Source organism: Perca flavescens, chromosome 18 (assembly GCF_004354835.1).
Source record: "Perca flavescens isolate YP-PL-M2 chromosome 18, PFLA_1.0, whole genome shotgun sequence".
Taxonomy (NCBI): domain Eukaryota; kingdom Metazoa; phylum Chordata; class Actinopteri; order Perciformes; family Percidae; genus Perca; species Perca flavescens.
Genome location: NC_041348.1, coordinates 18,627,047 through 18,648,878, shown reverse-complemented (window position 1 = coordinate 18,648,878; position 21,832 = coordinate 18,627,047). Strand labels below are relative to the sequence as shown.

Sequence of the window (21,832 nt, the reverse complement as noted above, 5' to 3'; positions counted from 1 at the left end):
GTCAACTTTAGCATGGGTTCATAAACGTTTACCGCAACTGTACATTAAAGATCAGCCATGTTCTTCAGGGTGATGTAGTTCTCTACAGCAGATTCCCATTGTAGAGGAGATGTCAAACCACTTTGTCTCTGCAGTTCTTCAAAGCGAGTTTGCTGTTCATCCTCTCCACCAGGAGTTGCTGGCGCTGGCATGAGGCTGTCAAACTGGCTCAGGGTTTGTGTAGATGCTGGGAATCCACAATTCCTTCCGTTAAATCTAGGAGCATATAAAAAAAAAAAATCCAGAATCACTCACTAACAGTTTTCTTTCAAATTTATTTGAGTTATGTTCATTATTTTAGTCACGTACTTCTCATAGGACAATGATGCAGAGACACAAAAAGATACTAAGTCAACATGATCATGAGTTAAAATAAGTCACAACTACATATTTGACCAAAATGCTTGAAGCATGTGTGTATTTTTGTGACAGCTAGATGTTTGATGTGCAATGTTATTGTACTATCTATCCATGAATCCACCATGAACTATAGTTCAAATAAAGTGTTACCTGATTAGGTTTATTTTTAACATGGTGATGCAATACTCACCTGTGAGGCACATTGTACATAGCCTCTGGTTTACCAGATGGGCATTGGGATTGGCGAACTGGACGAATAGTGTGAGTGTTCCACAATTGCTTGTATTCATCCAGTTCATTCTGCAGGACACCCAAGAAGCAGTATCGCACCAAACTTATGTGTTGATAGTTGCCATTGAAGAGATGCCTCTCCCTCAAGTCACTGAACAGATCCATCCAAAATTGACTCCTAGTTAAGAATACACACATTAACACACTATAATGTCGTAGATATTAGAAAAATGTAGAAAGAAAATAGTCTCAAGCTGACACTAAGGAAATACAACAGCCAACATGAGGCACCCACCAAGCAGGAGTGAGTATTGCCTAGATCAGTAAAACATACAGTAAATACACAAATGTAGTAGAGCATAAATCAATGAAGAATTTAATGTATGAGACAAAAACCTTTGTTTCCGAAAATAGGACCACCAGCTTTCAATGCGCTGGTTGGATGTTGAAGTGCCGTACATGTGGCTTTTTGGCTCCTGCAAACTCATCTGCATGCTCTGATCTCAGGGAACAGTGAAGTGATGCCATCAGTCCATTTTCTGTGCCGCAGTCTGTGCGGAGACGCATTGGAATAATTCCAAACTCAGCTACACACTGCATGTAATTTTGAGCAATTATGCCAGGGTCATTGTTAGACTTTCCACATTTCAGCCACATGATTTTTCTAGAAAATCCATCGATACAGCCACTAATTGCAATCCCAAAAGGTTTCATTTTATCATAGCCATCAACATGCCAGACGTCATTGGGTCCCATTGAGTGGTATGCTCTCCGGACGAATCTGCGTCTAGAGCGATTTTCTTTTCCGGACGGATCCAGTTCTCCCATTAGGCGCATCACATCATCTCTTCTGACTATAAGAGAGTACTTCTGTCTCAGAGTCTGACACATTGCTCGGTATCATAAGAGCTGGCCTGATCCCTTAAGTTCCTCAGATATAGCTGCCTGCACAGTTGCAAACGGAGTGTAGTTTGTCCTCCGGGTCAGGCGTGCATCCTGTAGTCTTCTTTTTAAAGTGCTAAGACTCAATGAAATGTTGTGCTTGGTTGCCAGTAAGTCCATTATTACTTCATAACTATGGCCTTCTGTGAAATACTTCTGAATAAGTTCATCTGCCATTGTAGCTTCAGGACCTGATGGGTAGGAATGAGGACATTAATGTACCGTGTTTTAACTTTTACTTAGCATTGAAGAAACAGTACAGAGTAAAAGATACTCAAAGTCAATTACATTAATTACAATTTGAATTACATTTAATTACAAAAGTGGTTAACTTCATGTTCATTTGTCAAATAACAAAGCAATCCAGTATCTAATTACACTACATGTCAGAACTAAACATAGCATACCTTCATCTTGAAGACTCCATAAAAACTGAACGTTTCTGCCACATTTCCCACAATATGACAGAACATGTTGAAGGTTCACTCCACAAAATGGACAAAACATAACCTGTTAAAAGACCAAGGAAAGCAAAGTTTTAGACTACAACCAAGGCACATGTTCTCAAACTTGTGGGATGGTAATCTAAATACTCTTCTACACAAAGTTGATCCCTTAATACATTTGTACTGGTGCATACACGGACTCATATAGTTAGTGATTCATTATCTCCCTCCAGGAGTAAACACGAAGCAAGGTCATGGTGAAAATTCTGGGTTTATTTCATTCACACCAACCGTGTATGTATGACAGATTACGCTACTAATACTGTAATAGGCAGCATATTAAAAGGTAACACAATTAGCATTCACTTTAAACATCTGTTTACCGCAACCATTACCACATATGTTATGTATATGTGTTTAAACAGCTTCACTAAACGTGACAAACTATAGCTATCTAGACTTTAAACATAGCGTTAAAAGACGTTACGAAGTTATAGCTATCTAGCTAAATGTTAGCTAGCTAACGTTAGATAGCTGTAGCTTCGTAGCCTAAATGGCAGAGTACATACATGTGAAAATACAAATATATCGAACAACATTGCTTATTTGTGACAATCACATAGCAACAGTAATCATAATTAGCAAGGAAGTAAGTTTCACTTACTTCTCAAACATACAAGAACTTCTCCTTCTGCTCATCCTCCGGCTCCGTTTATCAACAACACGTTCACTTCCGTTGTCACTTAGCTACTTCCGTTGTCACATAGCTAGCTACTTCCGTTGTCGCTTATGTATTTGTGTTGTGGCTTATGTATTTGTGTTGTGGCTTATGTATTTGTGTTGTGGCTTTTGCGTTTGTGTTGTCGCTTTTGCGTTTGTGTTGTGGCTTTTGTATTTGTGCTGTAGCTTATGTATTTGTGTTGTGGCTTTTGCGTTTGTGTTGTCGCTTTTGTATTTGTGTTGTCGCTTTTGTATTTGTGTTGTAGCTTTTGTATTTGTGTTGTAGCTTTTGTATTTGTTCTGACCCTTCTCGGCCACCGTAGATTGGAGGACACAGAGTAACATAGGGCATAATGAAAGAGTGTGTAGAAAGAAAAAAAGAAAAGAGATGAGAGTAAAGTGTGTGTGTGTGTGTGTGTGTGTGTGTGTGTGTGTGTGTGTGTGTGTGTGTGTGTGTGTGTGTGTGTGTGTGTGTGTGAGAGTGAAACCTTTTTATGTGCCATTTAGTGGAGCCACAGACAGACCTCGTATCTCCCAGCTGTTAGGATGCTCCAGAGGCTCCGGCACACAGCAGCTATTGTTCTTCCTCTTGGCTAGGCCACAGCTCTATAATACTGCCTCTGTCCCTGGTCTGAACTGGCCTGACAGAGGGACACCAGGGCTCAGTTAGCCTGTCTGACTGGTGCTCCTTGTGTCTTACTGCCACTGCCTCCACCACCTCCGTCCCTGCTTTGTCCATGTATCTGCCCATCCTTGGTTGTGACTTAATGCTCTCTAAGACAGTTTACAGTTACTATTCCATGACTCTTTGTTGCATGTTTCTCTTCTTTTTTACAACTTAAGGGATAGGAGTTGTCATAGCATGCCCAACCTTATCACAACACTTAATGTTCTGTTCTGTGTTACATCAGATATTATTTGTATTTGTAAAAACTATATATTTTTTTTTATCTTACTCTGGAATAAAGGTATTTGTTATATTTCTGAACACAAACATGTATTAAAGTTAATGATACTGTGGGAAATGAAATCCCATGAAATTCAAGACTTTCTAGAACCTCAAACACTTTTGGAGAAGTCCCATTTGTTTTTCTGTGATGATTACAGAACGCCATCATTTGAACTTTGTCCTCTGTATATCCTTACAATATCATACAGAAAAGTGTTACATTATCTCCTTCTACTTTTCCCTTTCCTCACTCTCCTTGTAGTGCTGGTCTCTTATTATCCACATAAACTTTTTTCTCATCTCTTATAGTTGCCACTCTGGATCTTTTAGCCTCTCGGTTTCATTCTCTCACTGTCACCCAGGGGAAGAGATAGAGTTGACAGGGTCTCTCAGTGAGTTGACAGGGTATCTCTGAAATAGACCTGTCTGATCGTGTCTCTGCCACTGCCAACAGAAGACAAAAACACAAAAGCCCCATCTGAGCTTAGAGCTGCCCCTACTCAACTGTGGGAACTGAGCTTCATCTCTTTATCTGCCCTCTTCTTTAATTTTTGTCCTCCCCCTTTCTCTCTGTCTCGAGTTGAAAGTACCGCCAGCAGTTATTTTCTTCTTCTTCTCTGTCACTTGCTTTGTATTTTATTAGTCTGTTTGCCTCCATATCTATACCGAAGGTCCTTACTCACTGTGATGAAACACCTCTGCTGACAACTAGTTAGACCGCAGCTGCTTGAATACATGCAAGAGTTCTGTCACTCACCCCATCACTTTAGGCTCTGATGAGTTTTAGAAAGGATTTGTCTTTCCTTTACAACGTTCAGCTTAGTGGGTATTTTGTACGTGCCAGTTGCAGCTTGGCGAATAGAAAGGGTATGCTCATGCTTTCCAGCTTTAAAAATAAATGTATTTGTTTAGGCTGAGAACGTTAGGTGTCATTACAGTCTAAATGTGGTTCAGAGCAGATAACACACTGCCAAAGCAGAAAATAAGAAGTGAGGAAAAAAAGGTTTAACCCTGCAATGTTGGCTTAAAATATATATTGTTAACAGACGACTCTCTCCTCGTGGCTGTTTCCTGCAGACTGAATAAGAAGCCCTCACGACTCGCCAGTCAGTAGCCAGGTATTTGGGAAATGGAGCACCATGGTGTCCTGTAATTGACCTAGCTTATTCTCTCAGCCGAAAGCCAAAATGAGCTTCACAATGGGCTAAACTATGGACTGTTTAGGCCACTCCCCAGGTGTCATGTGTAAATTTGGCTGGTTACCATAGTCTGCTACCTTTCTCAGCACAATGTTGCCATGGTTTGCTCCAGGAGTAAATGGGATACAGGGCTCCCCTCAGTAGCTGTTGGCCCAAGCACTGACAGTATGTGTGTTTGTGTGTGTATACAATGTCCATAGTTAGGGTAGTCTTCGTGTTTATATTAGCAAAACAATGTACTGTTCCTGTGCTTTTAGGTCACAGTGTATTTCTGGCCTGTGCGTAATCTAGCTCTAAATGCTGCCAACTGAAATCCACACGATCTCTGCAGCTGCACTCAGAGCATGTGTATATTTTCCTAGATTTGAATACGCAAAGTTAATCAAAACAGTGAATTCCACACAATGGGCAAAACAGCATACAATATATTTCACCTTTTTCCTGTCACTCCCTCTCTTTGAATATCTATGGGCTCTTTTCTATCCCTTGATTTCTGTCTTCCTCTGTTCCCTTCTTTCCTCTCTTTCACTGATGGGTTCTTATTGAGCTGGAACGGCCGATGCACTGGTGGTCATGGTGATGTGTGATGATTGATGGAGGCTGGAGAAATGGGAGGCGAGGCACGTTTATCCAGTCCTCCGCTTGAATCCCTTGTGTCAGGACAGAGACGTCCATATTCAGTTACAGACACGCTGCATTTTCATTAGATTTTCATAAGCACTCATTTTTCTTAGTTTTTCTCCATGCACTGGGTAGGAGTACAAGGACTAGCAAAGAAGAGGTAAAGAGGGAAAGACAGTGAAGGATAGAGGTGTGAATCTTCACTGATCTCCCGATTCAATTATGATTATCATGTCAGCGATTCCGTTTGATTCGATATCTCGATGCATCACGATGCGTCAAATACATTTTTCTATTAAAGCCATGTAGGATATTTAATTCATAGCTTTTCAAGCTTAAAAAACAAAACATTCTGCAGTGCTCTAATACTAAATAAATTGGATACATAAAACTACAGCAATGAGCACATGGCACTTCCTGAATGTGTAAAACATAACAGGATATGTAAACAGGAATGTTGTTAAGCCTACATTAAATTGTAAACAGAAATAATCGATTATGAGCCTGCCGATTATCAATGCAGCGTCGTCCATGTCCACAATTAGATGCATCGATTATTTGATTAATTTCAACACCTCTAGTGAAAGTTTAGGGACAAGAACGAAGTAGGAAATAAAAACTGCAATAGGCTTTTGTTTCAGGCACAAAATGTACCACGCAATTTTTTGGTTTATATCTAGCTCAAGACTATTGTTGCAAAAAACACCCTTGCTCTTCCTGCATCTTCCCTGTGATGTTTGTCTAATATAAACTAGAAAAACAAAATAAATGTTATAAAATAGTCTTTAAAAGAGAAATAGAGCAAGGTCATTGCTTCTAAAGGGATGCTGAAGGGAACAGAAGAAAGTGCTGAGAAAAGAGAAGGAGAGCAAGAGGGGAAGTTGCCTTTTATCGCCCCGGTGTGTTTGTCCACAATTTCACAGCAGGGGTGCCTGCGCACACAGACAACTGCTGCCTTCAATTAGGAGCCAATATTTGGCTGTTCATTTACAGCTCACAGCAAGGATCCAGCTCCACTTTGTATTTGTGCGAGGCCCGAGCACAAGGCTCGTCTGATTCGTGCTGAATAAAAGCCCAGCAGGGCCGCGAGTGTACACTTCTCTTCCATTTCAGAAGATCGGAAGTGGAAGCAAGCTCGCCTTACTTTTGTCTTTTGATGGTTAGCAGGAAATGCCAGATTCACGTGAATCCTCAGCAAGAAAACCCACTCTAAACCGTGTTACTCAGCAATCACTTCATCTGTGTTATCAATGCTTATTTTACAGCCATGTAAGTACACCAGGACAAATCACTGCTTCAGAGCACAGGTCGGATAGAGGTAAGGGAATTCTTCCTGGTGGAAAAAAAGCATCTGCTAAAGATAGACAGTCGGTAGAAGGGGGTTGTGGTTCAGTGAAAGATTACATACTGTACTCTTCCTCCTCCATTCAGTAGTGTGCCAAAGGAAATGTAAAGACATGGGGTTGGTAGTTGTTTGTGCTTTTATTCTCTCAGGCCTATCTACGCAATGTTGGAATTTCAATGGCATGAGGATGAAACAAAGCCATTCTCTCACATCAAGCTATGGGAAATTGTCTGCGACACATAACTGTGTTTCATTTATAGACACATGCCCTCACCTTGGAGTGGGCCTAAGCTCCTATTATGTTATTACATTTGTACTCCTATACGTTGATACTGAGCTCAGTCTACGGATAACGGTCATCTTTATTTAACTGTGCCCATAGGTATCCTTGATGTGGAGCAACAGTACATCAGTGTGTGTCTAGGGTGTATGCACAAGTTCACATGTGTATCTCTCTGCATCCTTTTTAGCGTTTGTGCTGTTGAATGTGCAGCCAGCCAGCGAGCTGTACCTGTGAACCATCTTCCTCTTGACTTAGTCGCCACTCCACTTTTTTTTACAAACGACGGCACTGCTGGTACCAACTAGCCCAACGCAGATCTAGCTTGGGCCACAGATGCAAAAAAGACCGACACCACTCACACACAGAGCTCAGTGCGGTGGCAGTGAGCATGTAATGCTGACTGATTTGAGTAGGTACTTGTAGCGGAAATATATCTTTTTAGTTATCTTGTCAAAATGATATCTATTTGTAAGGTGGATTGTGGTGAAACTCTAACATTTGATCTACAACTGAGAAATGTTGATTGGGTTTGTCTGATTGACAATTCCATTACTGTCTAACTATCACTTGAGTACATTATGCATTTGCATTCACGTTTACTTTCATTGCATAAGAGCAGCAAGTAGATGAAACAACTGTGGCACTAGAAGTTCTGACATCTTTGCTGTAATTTGGCGTGCAAATGTACAATTTAGGGCTGAATTCTGAATCCTCATGTAATAATAATGTAACAAGACATGGATGCTTCCTGAGGACTTTAGGAACTGTGATCCTTGGTAAATCCAGCAGAACACTAAATCAACAACACTTACTTTTACCTGTTATTTGCTCAGTCCTTCCATCCGTGCATAAGGAGAGAGGTGCACTTCACTGACTACATGCCGGGTGCACCTCAGATGGTGGGTGTGTAGCCAGTGCACCTGTTTCATGAATAATACAGACCTCTTCAGGGACAGACTCTGAAATAGAATCTGAAACTAGGAGAAAAAAAACTTAGCCTATATGATACAGATGTAATATGTCCATCCTAAAGTGTGGTAAATAAAAAAGACACTTTGTTTTTGTTGCAACCAGAATGTATACCCCTAAAATGCCCTATTAATATGACGGGTGTCTATTTAAAGTCAATAACACAATTTAGAAATCAACATTTACTGATAATCAATTATTCAGAGGCAATTACAGAAGTGCGTGTACAAAAACACCCAAACGTCCATACACACATTCCATTGTGAGCTGTGAAAGTTGTGCAGCAGGAGTCCCATGAAAAGCAGCAGATGGACTGCAGTAATAGGGATGCTGTCGTTTGGCACATGGTGTTATTCAGGGCTTGTGTGGGTCCTTCTGTGTCTCCATCTTTAAATTAGGTGAACCGTTTCGATTGATTCTAACACTCCCTTTGTGAACTGCATGCATGCTATAGATAGATAAACCGTATAAAGCAAAATGTCATAAAGGGCACCAAACTACTGCAAATGTGTGTTTTTGTGTGTATGTATGTGGGTCTTAATCAGCTCTAGCTGGCTAAATGCCAGATTAGTGTTGGGAGTTAAACGAGCATGGCATGAGATGCCTGGAGGAAAACCTCCTCCAGCTAAACAGTAAAGCAGCAGCCCTCACGGGTCCATCCAGCGGTGTAGGATAAGGTCAAAGGTCATTTCATTATTGTGTGTGCTTATATAAATGTTAGTGCCGACTTGAGGCAAGAGCGTTTGTGTAGCTTAGCCCCAGGAGGACAGATAGGTGCTGACAGACAGGCCTGGCCTCACCGCTGGGTCTTCTGCCTCTGCTGCTGCCTCTTCTTTTTCCATCGGCCTCGCTCTCCATTATTCTTTACCGGCATCCTGTGTGTTTATTCTCTCTCTCTTTTTTCTCTCTGTGTCCCTCCCTTCTCCCACTGTTTCTTGAGTGTATTTATACCATATGTCTCTCCTTCCTACGTCCTACTTTACATAAGCCGGAGCTGCACAATCAGTGCTGACTGCTTCCAATGAGGCTAATGATGACTGCAAGCTTTTTTTTTTTGGTCAACATAATGTATCAGTCGGGCATTAGCAGTGTCTGGGGCTGGACCAGATTTTTTATGTGGATTTACAGTGAGTTCAAAGAAAGGTAGCGTTACAACAGAATAAAGGATGCTAAAGGAGTGGGGCAGTTGTTCACCAGGCCAGATGTTGCCTGGAGCTTCAAATGAAATTTTCCAAATGCCGCATGGATCAAGAATAGACCTAGAGAACATATTTGGAGGTTAATTTCAGAAAGTCATGCCTTTTCATTTCACCCAGGTTGTCAAATAGTCCCATTGTAAGACACTTAAGACCTGTTTACATATTGACATTGCATTTTTTTTTTTATTCTAAAAGAGTAACTAGCCTCATTGCTGTCATCAACAGTAACACATATTTTTGTTGATTCTTTCTTGGAATTTGCTTTTGTAAACCTCTCAGGCACGCTTTTCAAGCCCTCGATTGGGGTAAAAAATTACTCAAAAGTTTGAAGAACTTGTAGCGAGTGGTGGGCCAGAGTACTTAAGAGATTTGAGTTCTGAATCATGTATAAACAAACTGTGAAGTATCTATATCTGATCAGTATCTGTAGCTACTTCAGCACTTAGATGAAGGGCCCTCATGTGTGGGGAAAAAGAAGAGGTGGACTATGAGCAAGCTGAGTAGGTGTTCATCTAATTGCAACAGGACTGTAAGAGCACTTTCTGTTGCGGAGCGATGCAACCGTGACTGCGACTGACAAGGGCATGATGACACACACACACACACACACACACACACTCAGGGTTGCAGTGATGAAGGGGACAACAGACAAGCCAAAGTCTGACTGACCAGGAAAGATAAAAAGGAATGGTGTAGGAGCAGTGATAACAGTTGCTGTGGATTCTGTTTTGTATGCTCTCACACATACACATCGACATCACATCACACTGAAGAAAAGGCCGGCAGCTTAAAATATGCCCACTAATAAGACAGAAAATAGAGGCAACCAAGGGGAAAAAAATAAGGGAGCGAGAGGCTTTCTACCTGCAGGAAGAATTGGAGTTGCTTCCCTTTCAAAATGTGTCGATTGGGGACGAGCAAAAAGCCTTACAATGCCTTGTGACAGCCAAACGCAAGAGGGGGAAAAGGGACTGAGAGGTGCTTTTGTCTCCGTCCCTTCTGTCCCATTGTCACCCATATCGCTTTCACCAGAGACGAGACACTACATCTAGGCTTGATCTAGGCCTAATGATCAAATCTGTGTGTGTGTGTGTGTGTGTGTGTGTGTGTGTGTGTGTGTGTGTGTGTGTGTGTGTGTGTGTGTGTGTGTGTGTGTGTGCGCACACGCTGTGTAGATGTAGGAATGTATGTCTCTCCTGTCTTGATGGTGATCCTCTGGACTCACATACACAGTACTCCCCGTCTAAAGATAGCAAATTGAATCATGCAGATATTAAGTTACATCTCATCTTGCTCCTTGTAAAAACTGCCCGGCAGGCACTGCAAATCTGTGTCTTTAACATTTTTCAATATAATGGCAGAGTAAGTGGATGGTCGAGGCCTTAATCGAGTCAATCTTCTACAGTGCTGTTAGACCATATTTTGTCTTCTTTACCTGCCCTTCACTCCATAGAGATTCATTATTTTCCTCCCACCTCAGCTCTCTTTCCATTTTTATGCAGAAAGTGTCTTGTCTAGCAGTGGCATTTTTAAGCATAGCTCTGTGTGTGTATGTGTGTGTGTGTGTGTGTGTGTGTGTGTGTGTGTGTGTGTGCGCGCGCACGGGTGGAGGGTGCTGAGATGTCATGAGACACAGGTCACATGATGCCGGCAGCTGACCCTTTGACCCCTAATGAGCATGCCGTTTCTATAGATGGAAAAAGGCCCTGAGGACAGTGAGCAACCGCTACCTGCCACTGTGGTACCACCTCGCTCTCAGTTTATGTGCCATAGTGTGTGTGTTGGCAAAAAGACTGTGATTTATAGAATTCATCATTTTTAGACCTGTTTAATGAATAGCTAGATGCTATTTTAGTTGTTTTTTCCTTCTAAATGTGTAATATCAGCTGATATTAGCTTACAATTTGTGTAAATGGCAACCAGTGAATTACGTGAAGAAATTGTACAGAAATGCAAATTTATATATGTGAGGTCATTTAGAAAACCAGTACTTCCATGACATAGTTTGTTCACCAAAAGACGAGTTTGTTTTTCAACTGTAATACTAAAATAGTAGCACACACGGTAACACAGCACACACACCCCCCCAACCAAAGAACGAGTGACTTATCTGTCTTATCGTTAGCAGTTAACCCAGTAGCACACACAGTCTATGGTAGTACAGCACACACACCCTGAGCCGAAAAAGAGTGACAGACAGCACAAAGCACACACAGGTAGGGTAGCCGATTGGGGCTGAAAGACTCAAAGGTACATTTAGTGATTGCTATTTTGCTTGTGTTTATATTATTGTGGCATTTAACAGTTGTTTTTTCATGTATTTATCAGACGGAAGGAGCTAAGAGAGCTTGTTGAACCTATCGAACTTGCACTGCTCACACAGGGCGGGGGTGAAGGAAATTACATTGATGCTATGCGCTCTAACGTTAGTAGAAACATATTTTTTAAATAGTAGGGGGGGGTTATGTTAAGGATGACTACAATTCGTCATTGAAACATCAAACCATGATTTCAGCCCAGAAAAATCCTGGACACAGAAATGATAAAAAAAAAAAAACTGCCAAACTCCACAATTCAGTACTGTACAGTTTACAGTCTTTTCAAGTTTTTAACACATATTTTCTAACATGTATAATGTGTTTAGAAAGAAATACCTGATTTTGCTTTACCCAGACTTAAAAAAACACAGAAATGTGCACTGTGCAGTATATTAGAATACAGCATCGCAACATGCCTGCTTGTGTGTGCATTAAACTGTACCAGCCGTGTTTTGTCTGATTTGAAATGGCTCTCTGGCACTCCCACTGGCCTCATCACAACAAGGGCACCTTCACCAACCACCTGGTCTGCCAGCACTGTGTTCCCTGAATCTCATGCACAGACACAGACTGCCATTGCCCACAAACTCAGGAGACAGCCTATGAGAGCTTTGCACAGCTGCCCTGGGCACTGTGTGATTGGTCCAATTTATCGCACAAATCCTCCATGATTCTCCTCTTGTCTCTCTTCCTCACATATCCACCTCTCAGCTGCTGCCAAGTTCCACTCTGTTCACTGAATGGCTGTGAATAGGTTGTTTAATCTGTTGTTGGGGTGTAATTGACCCTGTTCTATCAGCATTGATTTAGAAAACGTGGTGGCTTTCACAGTGCAGCAGTGTGTGTGACATGCCTAGATGTTGGTTTCATAGTTGTAGCATGTCAAAATGTGGAAAGTTTGATTTAAAAAAACAAAACAAAATAAAGAGTTCAGCTGTAGGGGAAAAAATCCTACTTTTGCAATATGTTGTACCAAAAAAAGCGATGTTGCTGTTTTTAAAGTTGGTCATTGTCATCCTTGGTTTACAAATTTACAAAGTTTGTTAAGATATTTACAGATTGAATCCTTTTTAATTGACATGTGCTGTCTCTTGAGGCACTGGTTGTTTTAATTAGAAATAAATTAAATAGAGTCCTCATTTATTATGTTTGGAGTAAATTACATGTGCCACATTACATGTACAATGGAAAGAAAATAAGTTAATCGATAGCAGGTTACTATTAAAAGTGTCCAGGATATGGTCAGCACCTTTTTGAAGTGAACGTTTTAACAGTTTTTTCCCCCTCCTGTGTTTACACATTTTCTTCTTTGCAAGAGGCAGTGGTGCATGAGGGACTGAAATACACTTGCCTCTAAGCTACATCATCCCACTTTAAAACCACTTTTCGTCTCATTCTCTTACCATGACACATTTTTAAATGTAGAGCAAAGGAAATTATTGGAAGAACAATTCATCCACAGAGTGCTGAATTTGCACTTTCTAACCAAAACTGGTTGATAAAGGGGTGATTACATTACGAAAATGAAAAGGTGAGTGCTTAAACGGCACTTCAGATGTGGGAAAGCTGGGTGCCATATCTTTACACCTAACGTGTTCTTGCTTTTGACATGTTGCCCTCTGGGATATTTACAGCAGTCACATGAATGTGAATCACTACATCACAGTGCACTGGGCAGTACTTAATCACAATACCTACTGTATTGCAATATATTAAAGTTGCGGTATCGATGAGGTATCAGCTCTTGCCCCCCTCATAGAAAGCCTCTCTTGTTTGTTATGCTGCCTCTCTGCCCTGTAACACAGAGCCCCTGGCACGGAGAGAAGAAGATGATCTCTCCCTGTCCCCTGATGCCACCCACACACTTTTTTGGGGTCTTTTTTTTTTTAAAGTGCCTCAAGCTGCCTCCTCTTTCTCTTTCTCTTTGTCTCATTCTCCCCTCTGTGCCACCCCCTTCAAAAAGCTCTGGAATATCTCCATCTCTGCCCAGGAGCTTGGAAATGTTTTGTAAGATGCAACAGAAGGTCTTCTTAAGATTTATAACTCACATTTCCCATGCAGAGAGAAAATACATTTAATAGTGCACAGGTACTATCATTTACCTGGAGAGACTGAGTCCATCGTCTGTGACAAAGCACAGTTGTGTCTTCTTAAGGAATTCTTTTTAAATGTACTACCAGATGAGGGGACCTGATGAATGAAACGTTGCAAGTTTCATTTGGCAGGCACGTCTACTTAATCTAAGTGTTTTGCCCTCCTAACAAGCCTCTTGGCTAGCTGGAGTAGCACTCCTGTGTCTTGGGATTGTGAGCATGCATTGTGTGCTCGCTTTTTCGTGATTTCTTTTTTTTTTTTTCATCTGACAGGGGTTGCTGCAGTGGTTAGTTTGTATAATGCAATTTACCTCACAGGCCAAACAAGTGCAGCTGCACAGTACGAGCATGCAGACATTTATTATTGAGCAGCAGGCTTTCATTATTCATACCAGTGGGTTTCTGTGCACTCAGCAGATAAACTTCTTTGAGTCTGTTTGTTCATCAGACACTCTGCTCATTGATGTTGGCACACAGACGTCCATGAATATTTAGCTGTGGACGTCGTCTACAGTGGCATAAAGCACGTTGGCTAAATGAATGTCTAAAGCAATCTAAGCTCTTTGTGACAAAATTCAATGTGGGCTGTGTCCAACTACTCACTCAGTAAACGGTTCATCGTTGATCGTGCTCTGAATGTAAAGCATAGTGGACAGGAAGCCACTGTTGAGTCACAGGGATTTCTTCTCATACACAGAAGATATTTGATGAATGGAAAGCTCAGATCCTTATCTTCTCCAAAGACCTGTAGGAAGGATGAAAGACAACAACAGCATGTTTTATGGCTGCACAAAGACAAACATCTCTATAGCTATCTCTATAGCTGTTTAATTCCACACACAAATAGTATTGCAATGGCAATATCATTTGTGCTATTGTTAATTTGAAAAAAATGGAGATAATACAGAAAAGAAAATCTCCAAACGATAGCCAGGGATTGTGATGAGTATTGCAGTTGGTATTTGTTTTCTTGTTGTCTGAAGCAACTCCTAAAACTTGTTTACAGCTGCCTGGCAACATTATAACAGCCCAGAAGGCCAGCCAGCCGACGGATCAGTGCCATCAGAGTACCATCCGAGTGCCAGTGAGCTAGGATGCTCACTTTTAGCAATGCTGGCTGTGTCAGGAGGAGCAGCAGGGTGTAGTGTTAAATGACTGCCTTGCTTCACACTCCTGCTTGATTGGGACCTCTAACTGTCTAACATGTACTTGAGAAATGGCCATGGACTGACTCGAGCGCCCAAACCACAGAGCTTAGGTAGTGGGAACACAACACTACACAGAACAGCCTTTGTTTATGCGCAAGTTAGACAGTATGTCAAAAACAATGTCATGAAAAAATACAGTGCAGTCAAAAATTCGGAGTTATTTAGCCGAGGAAATAAGTTTATTATGTACCCGTATCCCTTGCCACAAGCGCCCTGTAAAGTTTCCGACTACCGGCAAACCTAGTTAGCATAACTGTCTGAGCCCAACCTGACAGCACTAGTGCTGCAGGTGTATTTTTAGCTCTACAACAAGAGGTGTGTGTGTGTGTGTGTGTGTGTGTGTGTGTGTCTGTCTGTGTGTGTGTGTCTGTGTGTGTGTGTGTGTGTGTGTGTTTATAGTAGTGAGGGCCTGCAAGGTGTCATCTCACTGCTGAAGGGGTGCCGGCTGGTACAGAATTTTAATTGGCAGGAAGACACATTGGCACATGCACCGATATGTTCTGCCAACATGATCTACTGTGATGGGTAAGGAGGGGGGAGAGGGGAGAGGGGAAAGGGGATGTTGTACTCTCAAATGGAGGTGTGTGTGTGTGTGTGTGTGTGTGTGTGTGTGTGTGTGTGTGTGTGTGTGTGTGTGTGTGTGTGTGTGTGTGTGTGTGTGTGTGTGTGTGAGGTTATTTGAGTGATATAGGCCTACTATTTGCATAGATCTTTGATAAGAACTTCTTCCAACCTCATTTGCTTTCAGAGAATTTCAGTGACTTTGCGCATGTTATTTCATTCTGCACATGCATCAGGGACCTCTTACTGTGCAGAGGCGCCAGCTCTCCTCTCATGTCAAATTCGACAGTCTGTTCCTACCAGCAGCGGCAAAGCATTAGGACTAGGGTAAGCTCAAAATCCACTAGTTTGTACAACATGTCTTCTGACTAAGTCTGAATGCAAAAATGTTCATAGCTACGGCCAAAGCAAAGTTCATCATTAGGCCTTCTTCCTAACATCCACAAATCTCAATCTTTTCCATCTTCCCAAGGACATCTCATGTAGTTGAAGCCACAGGAAGACATCAGCATTTTATCATTTCAAAATTTGTGATAGTTTTCTTAAAGGAAATGAAGATAAAATGTTATCCTTATGAGCCAATAAGAGAGAAAATAAACAAAAGAACAATTAACATTTATAAATGTAAAGCTGCCTCATTAAAATAACAAAACATTATTAGACAACATTTTTCTGTTGAGTCTCCGTAGTCACAAAAGGAAACTAGCTAAAAGAAATGGAAGTCTCCTTGATAAGTTTTTGAGTTTGACAACATATGAGCTGCGGTAGCTGTCCTGCACTGCATATCTGCATTACTGGTTTAAACCAGCTGCTGGTAAGCTTTGTCAGTTTGATCTCTGCTCCCTCTGCCATCGGCTGCTGTGGCTCTGCCAGTTTCTCTGATTAGATGTCTGTCTTTTTTTGTTTGCAGCTCTTCATAGTGTCGGAACAAACCAAGTCCACAGCTGTAGCGTATGCGTTCCCAGAATCACCAGAAAAAAAGGTTCAAAATTTTCTGGCTGATTTTACATGGAGAATGCAACCATCTTCAAGCTTCGAGTTGGCTCTGAGGAAGGGTTTTAGGGAGAGAACAGCACATTATTGGTAATTTGAAGGCTTTATTTTAAGTCCTAGAGTAACAGGGTTTCTGCACATTATCTATCCATTTATGTTCTGCTGTTTATGCAGGTCAATTAGTGGGATTATTATATCATTAGGAGGTATTGGTATACATAGATACTGCGGGGAAGTACTGAAAAAAAAGTTCCGATAAATAATAACTTTCATACTTTGGACAGCATGCTCGTAAAACAGGTATTAAATTGCATTCTGTGTGGTGAACGCTGCAGAAACCCTGCACTCCGTCTGTGCAGCCCTTGGTTAGAACCAGGCTCCTAATCCGTGCGTGGTATTGGATTCTGTGTCATGGTGATCCAGAGAGAAAATAAGTTGGACAAACTCTTCAGACCATGAATTTTACAACACCTAATGATGAGATCTCTTGTTTCAGAAAGCTGAGGTCATTTCATTTCAATTCCAACCAGCTCCCTGTGTGGTTTACTGCTCGTTTCTTTCTCTATAGCGCCTCTTTTTTTTCTTCTTCCAGTTTAACAGAACCAGTGACTGTGATGGCAAACTGGGGCTTAAATTAAAATTGCATCACTGCTGGATATTAGTTGTTTTTTGGATATATGTAGTTTGTGGTCTGTTTGCTTTTTTTTTTTCATGCTTTCTCAGTAGAATGATTCACCTCTTTTTCCATAATTTGCAAAAAGAACTCTACAAGAAATACTGGTTGCTTTTGTGTGACTGTCTGTGTGTGTATTAAATCGTAGCTGATGGTGTATCAAGGAGTGTCTGTCTCTACCGTGCCCTCCAAGTAAAAGACCCTTGACCTGCTTCATACTGAGGGGTCCTTGGCTATGTTGTGTGGCAGTGTGAGTAAGTAAATGCTCTATTAGGATTCATTAGAGCTTCTGCTTGGACATATTGTCCTGAGTGCAGTGAGCCGCACCAGTGGAGGCCCCCTACTCTCCACTGGCACGTGCCGTCCCTCACCCTGCTTTGTACTTGAACACAATGGATGAGCAATCCCAGATCTCCCTCTTATTCTTTCTCATATTGCATTAATTTATCAGTGGCTATCATTGACCCATCACCCTGATCTCAGCCCATTCATTCTTTTTTTCCACCTTCTTTGCCTTTGCTTCCCTTGGGATGATATAAAGTGACCAATGACATCCCACTGCAGCCGTTGCCATGGTGATACGTGACAGTGGGAAGTACCACCCAAGATGTATGGATCGTAAAAGTAGGAGGACAGTCAGTAAGGGCTGTACAGAGAGAAAAAAAGGCTGGCTAGCCTGTAGACTGGGTGGAAAAATAAAAGAAGGGAAAGCGCAGGTATGTGAAACATTTCTTTGTGCAGTGATCATCTCTGATCATTTAGTACTTACTGTATATGGGCTGCAGTGATGGCCCTGCTCTATTTTACTGGCAAGGCACAGTCAGTGAGGAAAAACCAAGGGGACAAGTAAGGGGACGTATAGGGAAACCATAGTTCTCTCACAAAGATCTTTCAGCTGCTTTGTTCATTAAATTAGGATATAATTGAAAACGGAAGAGTGTAATTTTCTCAGTGTTAGATCTGTCAATTATGTCCTCCACATTCATTCTTTCATAAAGCCGCTATTGTGTGTGAGACAGATTTCTGAATAGTCAGAAATTTGTCTCAGAGTAATCACCAGGCAGTCATAATGCCTCATAGGCTTTCAGCCCATTGTGGACCATCAACTAGGTACCATAGAGCTCACTGGCCATGATTGACCATTAGCTAAAACTGGGAATAGACAGTTTGTTAGTCTGGTAATAATAATAAAAATAAATTAGTCAGGCTAAAAAGAGTTCTGCTCACCCACATGTATATTTAACTCTACTACGGTCTTTAAAAGTAATCACAGTGGACAGTTTTTTTTTAGTGACGTGTGGACAAAGCTTGGCGGTTATCAAAATCCAGACTGCACGATATGCGTGTGTGAATATTGCAATGGTGCTACATTTGTAAGTTAGTGTAAGATTTACCTACATTACTACACACACTTTTTCACATACTGTTTGGGAAAACTTTGTGTACAAAAAAAACCTCTTAAGTGAAATATTTTAACTTGCTGCTCATCAGGTTCAGTTTGTGCGTTGTCTTATTCGAATAGCCACTTCATATGCAAACTCTGTCTGCAACTCTCTTTATATGGGATGATCTGAAAGGCCTCTGGTTTTGCAGATATGTAAAACTTTTCACCAGATATCTTTTTTTTTATTATTATAATTTTTTATTTATATATTTTGAGTCAAAGGGCATTGGCTTGCTAGATGGCTACTTTTATTAGCTCTAAGTAGATTGTTATGTGTTAGCCTCATGTCACCATCTCAGTCGTGGCAGTAGCAGACTGCTTTTACATGTAATCTTTCTACACTCACCTAAAGGATTATTAGGAACACCTGTAAGATTTCTCGTTAATGAAATTATCTAATCAACCAATCACATGGCAGCTGCTTCAATGCATTTAGGGGTGTCATCCAGATCAAGACAATCTCCTGAACTCCAAACTGAATGTCAGAATGGGAAAGAAAGGTGATCTAAGCAACTTTGAGCGTGGCATGGTTGTTGGTGCCAGACGGGCTGGTCTGAGTATTTCACAATCTGCTCAGTTACTGGGATTTTCACGCACAACCATTTCTAGGGTTTACAAAGAATGGTCTGAAAAAGGAAAAACATCCAGTATGCTGCAGTCCTCTGGGCGAAAATGCCTTGTTGATGCTAGAGGTCAGAGGAGAATGAGCCGAGTGATTCAAGCTGATAGAAGATCAACTTTGACTCAAATAACTACTCGTTACAACCGAGGTATGCAGCAAAGCATTTGTGAAGCCACAACACGCACAACCTTGATGCGGATGGGCTACACCAGCAGAAGACCCCGCCGGGTACCACTCATCTCCACTGAGGCTACAATTTGCACGAGCTCGCAAAAATTTGACAGTTGAAGACAAATGTTGCCTGGTCGGATGAGTCTCGATTTCTGTTGAGACATTCAGATGGTAGAGTCAGAATTGGGCGTAAACAGAATGAGAACATGGATGGTGTGGGGAATGTTTTCTTGGCACACTTTAGGCCCCTTAGTACCAATTGGGCATTGTTTAAATGCCACAGCCTATCTGAGCATTGTTTCTGACCATGTCCATCCCTTTATGACCACCATGTACCCATCCTCTGATGGCTACTTCCAGCAGGATAATGCACCATGTCACAAAGCTTGAATCATTTCAAATTGGTTTCTTGAACATGACAATGAGTTCACCCACAGTCACCAGATCTCAACCCAATAGAACATATTTGGGATGTGGTTGAACGGGAGCTTCGTGCCCTGGCTGTGCATCCCACAAATCTCCATCAACTGCAAGATGCTATCCTCTCAATATGGGCCAACATTTCTAAAGAATGCTTCCAGCACCTTGTTGAATCAATGCCACAAAGAATTAAGGCAGTTCTGAAGGCGAAAGTATAATAATCCTTTAGGTGAGTGTATTTGGTTACCTGTAAGTAATTAACTTCTCTGCAACAGTAAATTTCACCAGGCGTCTGCGCTGCGTGTCCCAAAAGCATCCCAGAAGGCTCGCCGCTCTGCTCCGCTAAAAATATGCGCTAGGTCTATTTTTGACGGAGCTGCTGGGTGTTACACGGGTTGGGCAGGAAGTGGAAGAGCTAGGGCGTCCTGTCAATTTTGAAAATAAACACCCTGTTTAGGTTCCCGATCGTATATCACATCACAATACTATTTTAACACCTACTAACATCAACCACAAAACTTTGATTTATGCCATTTATTTATGTAGACTACTTACTTTATGGCAGAGGCACAAATATCGAGGGAAAATGACCCAAAAAAACTCAATCAGCCAATCAGCAAGTAAGACACTGTGCTTCTAAGACGCATGGTATGACGCACGGCAGAATATCACGGCGCAGCCAGAACGCGGCGCCTGGTGGAATCCGCCAGTGCAGACGCATCAAAACATAATGTCTTTATAATTTACTGTCTCGTCACACTACATCTGCCCATTAGAAATAATATATTCTGCTGGACTCTTCACTTTAAAGTTAAATATGTCAGCAGAGCTCATATTGAATGACTTCAATGAGGCACTTCTCACCACTTGTGCTAATTTACTTTTTCCCTGACAAAATCAGACATTGTGGAACAGTTGAATGTGTTAAATTCTTGTCTGAGCTCCGTGGTTAGTGAAACTCCTTCCATCTTACATGGAGAAAAAAACCAACCTTGCCATTAACTAGTCATGATGAACATCCTGTGTTTATCCGGTGAACCACTCTTTGTGGAGTAAACCTTTTGTTTAGTGACTTCTCTGGGTTGCTACAAAGGTGCGAGTGTTGCTTATTAAGCCCATGCAGGAAACTGTTGTCTTGTGATTCCACCTCGTTAAGTGCTGTCACAATGTTATGGTTTTATAAATTCTAATGAGTTTGAGTTGACTGTCTCTTTCTCTCTCTTGTTGTCGCTTTCATTTTATTTCTCTCTTACTGTCAGAACTCGTGAGAAAATGACGGGAGCAGTGCTGTCATATGTAATCATTGTCATAGTATGGTATTGAACCACTGTGTGTGTGTGTGTGTGTGTGTGTGTGTGTGTGTGTGTGTGTGTGTGTGTGTGTGTGTGTGTGTGTGTGTGTGTGTGTGTGTGTGTGTGTGTGTGTGTGTGTGTGTGTGTGTGTGTGTGTGTGTGTGAAAATGTTCCCTCCTGTGGACAGCAGTCTTGAGTTAACTCATGTCCAATCAGCAAGGCAGCAAATCTATGCTGCAGTCATTAATCACACACACAAACACGTGGCGCTGTGTCGACACATTCTGAGGAATTCTTTGAAAAGCGAGTCGAGTTCAACGGTGTTTACTCACTAATGACGTGTCAACAAATATCGAGAAAATTTAATTAAGCACATGATACTGTAAAGGACATAAGAAATATCCTAAGATGATTTTTTCCTGATACATTATGCAAAGAAACAATCTTGTAACCTTACTTGCACGCACTATAATAGGGACAAAAACAGGGATGGAAGTGGAGCACAAACTAGAACTAGCCCATAGAAGAATTGTTGAGGATACAGTACTCTTCCTCTCACCTTTTGTCTGTGTTTATTGACAAACATGAATTAAACTACATAACAGTCAATTTGGTTTCATGAGCATATGGATGACTTTCAAACACAGCCACTTAACTGCTTAGGTTTGTGCCAAACCTCTGAGCAGGGCATTTTTGGGATCATTCCTTAAATCTTCATTTGAAATCGAAGGAAA

The 21,832-nt window shown here is 41.4% G+C and overlaps 1 protein-coding gene and 1 long non-coding RNA gene across 3 annotated transcripts in view; one reads left to right on the top strand and one right to left on the bottom strand.

Annotated features, from left to right (window-relative positions):
* The window catches only part of wasf1 (WASP family member 1), a 68,204-nt gene that overhangs the window by 8,768 nt on the left and 37,604 nt on the right, over nucleotides 1-21,832 (top strand). The gene's annotated exons all lie outside the window — the stretch shown is intronic.
* On the bottom strand, nucleotides 1,107-2,836 carry LOC114572981 (uncharacterized). The gene is made up of 3 exons (XR_003694846.1): nucleotides 2,683-2,836; nucleotides 1,980-2,082; nucleotides 1,107-1,763 (listed from the first exon to the last, which is right to left on the bottom strand). It is a non-coding gene; the product is annotated as an uncharacterized LOC114572981 (long non-coding RNA).